The sequence below is a fragment of the Phoca vitulina genome, unplaced genomic scaffold (assembly GCF_004348235.1).
Source record: "Phoca vitulina isolate PV1807 unplaced genomic scaffold, GSC_HSeal_1.0 scaffold10, whole genome shotgun sequence".
Taxonomy (NCBI): Eukaryota; Metazoa; Chordata; class Mammalia; order Carnivora; family Phocidae; genus Phoca; species Phoca vitulina.
Window position 1 is genome coordinate 17711576 of NW_022589713.1, and position 6583 is coordinate 17718158.

The 6583-nt window shown below is 39.8% G+C and overlaps 1 pseudogene; it reads left to right on the forward strand.

The window, feature by feature from the left end:
- Nucleotides 1-206: 206 nt before the first annotated feature.
- Nucleotides 207-1175, forward strand: LOC116635225 (annotated as a pseudogene).
- The last annotated feature ends 5408 nt before the right edge of the window (nt 1176-6583 follow it).

Here is a 6583-nt window from a genome sequence, read left to right on the forward strand (position 1 = left end):
TCTAAAGCAAGACCCAGCTCTGTGTGGTGGCTGAAGGAACTCCAGGTCTCCTTCCTCTTGGAGACTCTGGCAAAGACAAATCTGATGGTATCTAGTTCCCATAACAAACAGGCCAGACATGCAAGTTGCAGGGGCATTAACCAAAAGTAGGGGAAGGAGTGGGCCCTGGGGAGAACCTGCATGAGAATCCAGCTGATGCCATTTGTATGGTGGCTGAGCCTAGAGAAGCAGTGGCATCCCCTATAGAGGACAGGTTTCTGAGCCCAGACTCACCCACCTATGTCCTGTACAGGGACAGAGCAGAGTGGACTGATATAGATCCAGTGCCATAGAATGAGGGCCCCAATTCAGTGGTCTAGGTCATTTATTGTGAAAAATTTAGAGATGTTTATGATTATTTGCGGGCATGATGAAAGAAGTGAATGAGCTTTTAAACTAACCAGAGATGCTATTGAGTTAAATGCAGCCAATTATACACTGTGGCATTTTTTGAGAGTGCTCTTAAAGTCACTTCAAAAGGATCTACATGAAGAAATGAACTACATCACTGCAATAATTGAGGAACAGCCCCAAAACTATCAAGTTTGGCATCATAGGCAAGTATTAGCAGAATGGCTAGAAGATCCATCTCATGAGCTTGAGTTTATTGCTGATATTCTTCTTTTTTTTTTTTTAAGATTTTATTTATTTATTTGACAGAGAGAGACACAGCGAGAGAGGCAACACAAGCAGGAGGAGTGGGAGAGGAAGAAGCAGGCTTCCCGTGGAGCAGGGAGCCCGATGTAGGGCTCGATCCCAGGACCCTGGGATCATGACCTGAGCCGAAGGCAGACGCTCAACAACTGAGCCACCCAGGCACCCCTATTGCTGATATTCTTAATCAAGATGCAAAGAATTATCATGCCTGGCAACATTGACAATGGGTTATTCAGGAATTTAAACTTTGAGATAATGAGCTGCAGTATGTAGACCAACTTCTTAAAGAGGATGTGAGAAAGAACTCTGTCTGGAACCAAAACTACTTCATAATTTCTAACACCACTGGCTACAGTGATCATGCTATATTGGAGAGAGAAGTCCAGTTCTCCTTCATTTGTTCACTCATTAAAAGAACATCTGCGTGCCCATCATGTCTCAGGCATCAGGGATACAGCAAAGATGAAGACAGCCCTTGATCCTGCCCTCATGTAATGAATATGACAGAATACTTAGATGAACTCTATAATGACAAATTTACAGACACTATAGTATACCTCTACTTCATAGTACGTTAAGTTTCTTGAAATATTGTTGCTACTACAGATTGAGAAGAAATAATATTTCATAGTGTCTAGGAAACTTTTTTATTTTATTTTATTTCGTTTAAAAGAAGATTTTATTTATTTGAGAGAGAGAGAGAGAGCAGAAGCAGGGGAAGCAGCAGAGGGAGAGGGAGAAGCAGATTCCCCGCTGAGCAGGGAGCCTGATGTAAGGCTGGATTCCAGGATCCCGGGATCATGACCTGAGCCAAAGAACAGATGCTTCACCAACTGAGCCACCCACGCATCCCTGGGGCCCTTTAGATAATAGTCCCCAGAGGCCAGGTTATCATCACAGGGTTTGGAGCAGGATAAGTCTTTGTTGCAGGGGTTATCCTGTACATCATGGGATGTTTAGCAACATTCCTGGCCTTTATGCCCTATATCAGTAGTAACCCCCTCCCTCCTAAGTTAGAACAAACAAAAATGTCCCTATGGCCAAATGTCCTCTGTGGGGCAAAACCATCCCCAGTTGAAAACTACTGCTTTAGCATACAAAAAGCTGTTATAAGAGCTAAAATTTTCTGAAATGTCATGAATTTCTACATTAATATCCATAAACGTTAATAGTCACCTCTTTTCTGAAAAAAAAAAAAGTCTACTTGGTCTGATGTAAGTATTGCTACCCTGGCTTTTTTTCTTTTTTTCTTTTTTTCCCACTTCCATGTACATGGTATATGTTTCTTCATCCCTTCAACTTTGAATCTGTATATGGCTTTAGGTCTGAAATAAGTCTCTTGTAGGCAGCCTATAGATGGGTCTTGCTTTTTTATCCATTCAGCCACCCTATGTTTTTTGATTGAAGCATTTGGTTCATTTACATGTGAGGTAATTATTGATAGGTATGTACTTATTGCCAATTGTTAATTGTTGTCTGGTTGTTTTTGTAGTTCTTTCGTTCCTTTTTTCTTCTCTTGCTCTCTTCCCTTTCTTGTCTGATGGTTTTCTTTAGTGTTATGCTTGGATTCCTTTCTTTTTATTTTTTATTTTTGTATCTATTATAGGTTTCCTATTTGTGATTACCATGGAGTTCCTATATAACATCTTATGTGTATAGCAGTCTATATTAAGTTGGTTCCTGAAGTTTGAACACATTCTAAAAGCACTAAATTTTTACTCTCCCCTCCATGTTTCATGTATATGATGTTATATTCTACATCTCTTTATTTTTTGTATTCCTTGACTAATTTTTGTAGATATAATTGATTTTTACTGCTTTCATGTTTTAACCTTCATATGGCTTTATAAGTGATTAATCTACTACCTTTACTATATGTTTGCTTTTACCAGTGAAATTTTTTCCTTTCATAATTTTCTTCCAGTTATGGTCTTTTTTTTTTTTTCCACTTAAAGAATTCCCTTACACATTTTTTTGTGAGGATGGTTTAGTGATGATGAACTCCTGTAACTTTTGTTTGTCTGGGAAACTCTATCTCTTCTCCTATTCTGAATGATAACCTTACTGGGTAAAGTATTCTTGCTTGTAGGTTTTTTTCTTGTCAGCACTTTGAGTATATCATGCCACTCACTTCTGGGCTGCAAAGTTTCTGCTGAAAAATTAGCTGATAGCCTCAGGGTTTTCTTTGTATGTAACTGTTATCTTTTCAAATTCTCTGTTTATCATTACTTTTTGCCATTTTAATTATGTGTCTGGTGTGGACCTCCTTGGGTTCATCTTGTTAGGGGCTCTCTGTGATTCCTGGACCTGGATACCTGTTTACCTCCCCATATTAGGGAATGTTTCAATGATTATTTCTTCAAGTAAGTTTTCTGCCCCTTTCTCTTTCTTTCCCCCTTCTGGGATTTCTATAATGTGAATCTTATTACACTTGATGTTGTTGAGTTCCCTTAATCTATTCTTGTTTTGTTTTGTTTTGTTTCTGCTCACCTTGGTTGCTTTTTATTACCCTGTCTTCCAGATCAGTGACCCGTTCTTCTGCGTCCTCTAATCTGCTGTTGATTCTGTCCATATTTTTTATTTCAATTATTGAATTCTTCAGCTCTGATTTGTTGGGTTTTTTTTTTTCTCTCTCTCTTTGAAGTTCTCACTGAGCTCATCTACTTTTCTGTCAGGTTCAGTAAGTATCTTTATAACTATTACTTTCAATTCTTTATCAAGCATATTGCTTATGTTGTTTCATTTAGTTCTTTTACTGTGATTTTGTCTTGTTCTTTCGTTTGGGACATATTCCTCTGTCAACTCATTTTGTCTCTCTGTGTTTGTTTCTATGTCTTTTGTAGGTCAGCTACAGCTCCTGGTCTTGAAATTAGTGGCCTTGTGAAGAAGAAGTCTTGTGGTGCCCTATAATGCTATCCCCTCTGGTCACCAGAACCAGGCACTCCAGGGGTATGCCCTGTGTGGGCTGCATGCACCCTCCTGTTGTGACTGAGCCGCAATTGCCTTCAGCCCAACTGGCTGCAATAACCTGCTTTGCCTGCTATGGGCACACTGGGTAGGGTTTGGTCCCTGTGCTGTTGAGAGGTCTGTCTGATGTCACTGAGGACTTCTTGGTGGGTGGGGCTGGCAGTCAGATTAACTGTTTGCACTTAGCCTCTTTGCCACAGCTGCAGGCATACCAAAGGGCAGGGCTTGCTCTCTGGGCAGTGAGGTAATAGGCCCATCTGCTATACTGCAGTCAGATTAACTGTTTGCACTAGCCTCTTTGCCACAGCTGCAGGCATACCAAAGGGCAGGGCTTGCTCTCTGGGCAGTGAGGTAATAGGCCCATCTGCTGTACTGCAATGCTGGTGTGTAGGGTTATCTTCCTCCCTCCCCAGGGCAGAAGTCAGTTTGGAGTGGCACCATTCTTGTCCAGGGCTACCTCTAGAGTATCACAGGGCAGGAGCTGCTTTGGAGGGATGCCTGCAGAGGCTATCAGTTTGAATAAGGTAGGTTCTGCAGGGGAGCACAGGACCAGGGCTCATGGTGCTAGTGAGGTAGATAGAGAGTATTAGTGCTAGCTTCCACAAACACCAGGCTATCTAGGCTGGAAGAAGGGAAGAAAAATTCTTTTCTTCTTAGAGATATCTCCTGAAGGTCCCTGCCTCTCCAGCACACGTTCTAAGAATAGTCAATAAATCATGACTACCCCAGCCACTTTTCAAACTGCTTTTTCTGTGCTGTGTCTTGGGCTGAGTTATTTATTATGCTGGCTTTTTAATGGAAGGAACTCAGTTTCCTCTCACCCTCCAATTCTCCCAGAGTTAAGCCCACTGATTTTTTAAGTTCCTGATATTAAGCTCTGCACGTTTTCAAAGCCAGATGTTATGGGCACTCATTTTCCCAATGTAGGTCCCTAGTGCCAGGGGTGCCTGGTACTGGGTCTGACCCTCTCATTTCTCTGTGTTTGTGATGTCCTTCCCACTTGTGGTTAGTCTCACAGGAAGAGTTTTGTTCCCAACTGCTTCTCTACCTTTCCTACCTGTTCAACATGGCCTTCTCTCTAAGATTAACTGTGGAAGGTCTGTTCTGCCAGAGTTCAAGTTATTTTCAGAGTTATTTGTATAGATGTAGCTGTTAGCTCTGTGTGCCCATGGGACAAGCTGAGCTCAGTATCCTCCCCTGCCATCTTCCTGCCTCCCCTCAACAATCTGTGTTTTAGTTAGCCCTACAGGTAAATCTGACACTTGCTAGGATTTGAGAACCACTGCTCAAGAGGTTCCTCTTGTTTTTCAGGAATATTTAAACTTATATTTCTCACAAACATCTAGTCAATCAATAATTACAGCCTCTTTATCACACATTTACTTCATGTTAATCAGGTAATTTCCCATGCAGGTATAATATGGGATTTTAGTTTGGGTTGCTACTAATTTTTTTCCAAAACCATCATGAATGAATGTATGAATAAAAATGATTTCATTAATTTTTTATTAAAATTTAATTTACATAAATTAAAAGGAACAGATATCAATTGTAGAGTTTTAGTTTTAACAATTGTCATACAGCTACCACCTGCGATAAGGAAAATCTGTGTCCTAAGATGGCCAACCAAGCCAGCAAGAGAGTCCCAGTCCTTGCCCCGGGGCTCTTCCGGGTTATTCTCCCTGCTCTGCTTCGCACATGCACCAATCCAGGTTCTTCTCCCTGCCCCGCTTTGCGCACACACCAAAAGTGCCACGTATGTGGAAGTAGAAGTGTATAAATTGCCCCCTTTGTTTGTGTTTGGGGATCACTTTGGAGATCACTCTTCTCTGAGCCTGCCAGTGTTAAGTAAACCTCCTATCCTCCAAGATCTCCAGGTGCTGCTTGGTTCTTCCATCAGGTGATCCAGTCCAGGTTCCATAACACCTGAACTATAAAACATTTCCATCCTACCTCCCCAAGAAATTTCCCTTGTGCCCTTTCCTATCCCACCTTTTCTTCCTGTACTCACAAAATCATTGATCTATTTTATATCACTGTAGATGTTTTTCTGGAGTTTCCTATGAATGGAACCATGCAGTTTATGATCTTTTGTGTCAAGTTTCTTTCCCTCAGCATAATATCTATGAGATTCATTCATGTCATTATGTTCCTTTTTACAGTGGAGTAGTATTCTATTGTGTGAATATGCTACAATTTGTTTATCTGTTAATGTGTCAATGAATGTTTCGGTTGTTTCCAGTCTGGGGCTATTATATCTGAAAGTATTTTAGTTTTTAAAACCCTCATATTTTAATGAAGTTTGTTGCATTTAGAATTCTTGGTCAAAAGTCTTTCCCCTCATCATTGCAAGATATTGTTCTATTGTTGCCTTCCATCAGAACTGTTGAAAAGTCTGATATCAATCTGATTATTGCATTGTTTATTTATAGGTAATCTATGGTTGTTTTTGTTTTCTCTGGAATATTTTAGAATTTCATTTTTATTTTGATGTTCTAAATTTCCACCAGTGTGTTCTGTGTTACATACATTCAAAAAAATTTCCTCAGCTCTATCATCCAGTTTACTCAGTCTCTCTTCAGCTGTGTTTAATCACTATTTAACCCACCTATTACCTTTTACATTTTAATGACTATATTTTTAAATTTCTACGACTACTCTCTGGTTATTTTTCAGTCCATTTTTTTTAATGTCATTTTATCCCTTTTAATGTGTTTAAGTGCTTTTAAATTTTTTTGCTCATTCTAAACATACTTATTTTATAGTTTGTTACTGACCATCTTTATCATCTGAGGCTCCTAGAAGTCTAGTTTGTATATTTCTGCTGATGTTGCTTTTTTGTGAATTTTCATGTGTGTTTTACAATTTTGGATGAACTCACATTTGGCTGACTTTATCACAGGAAATTCTGGTTGACCTG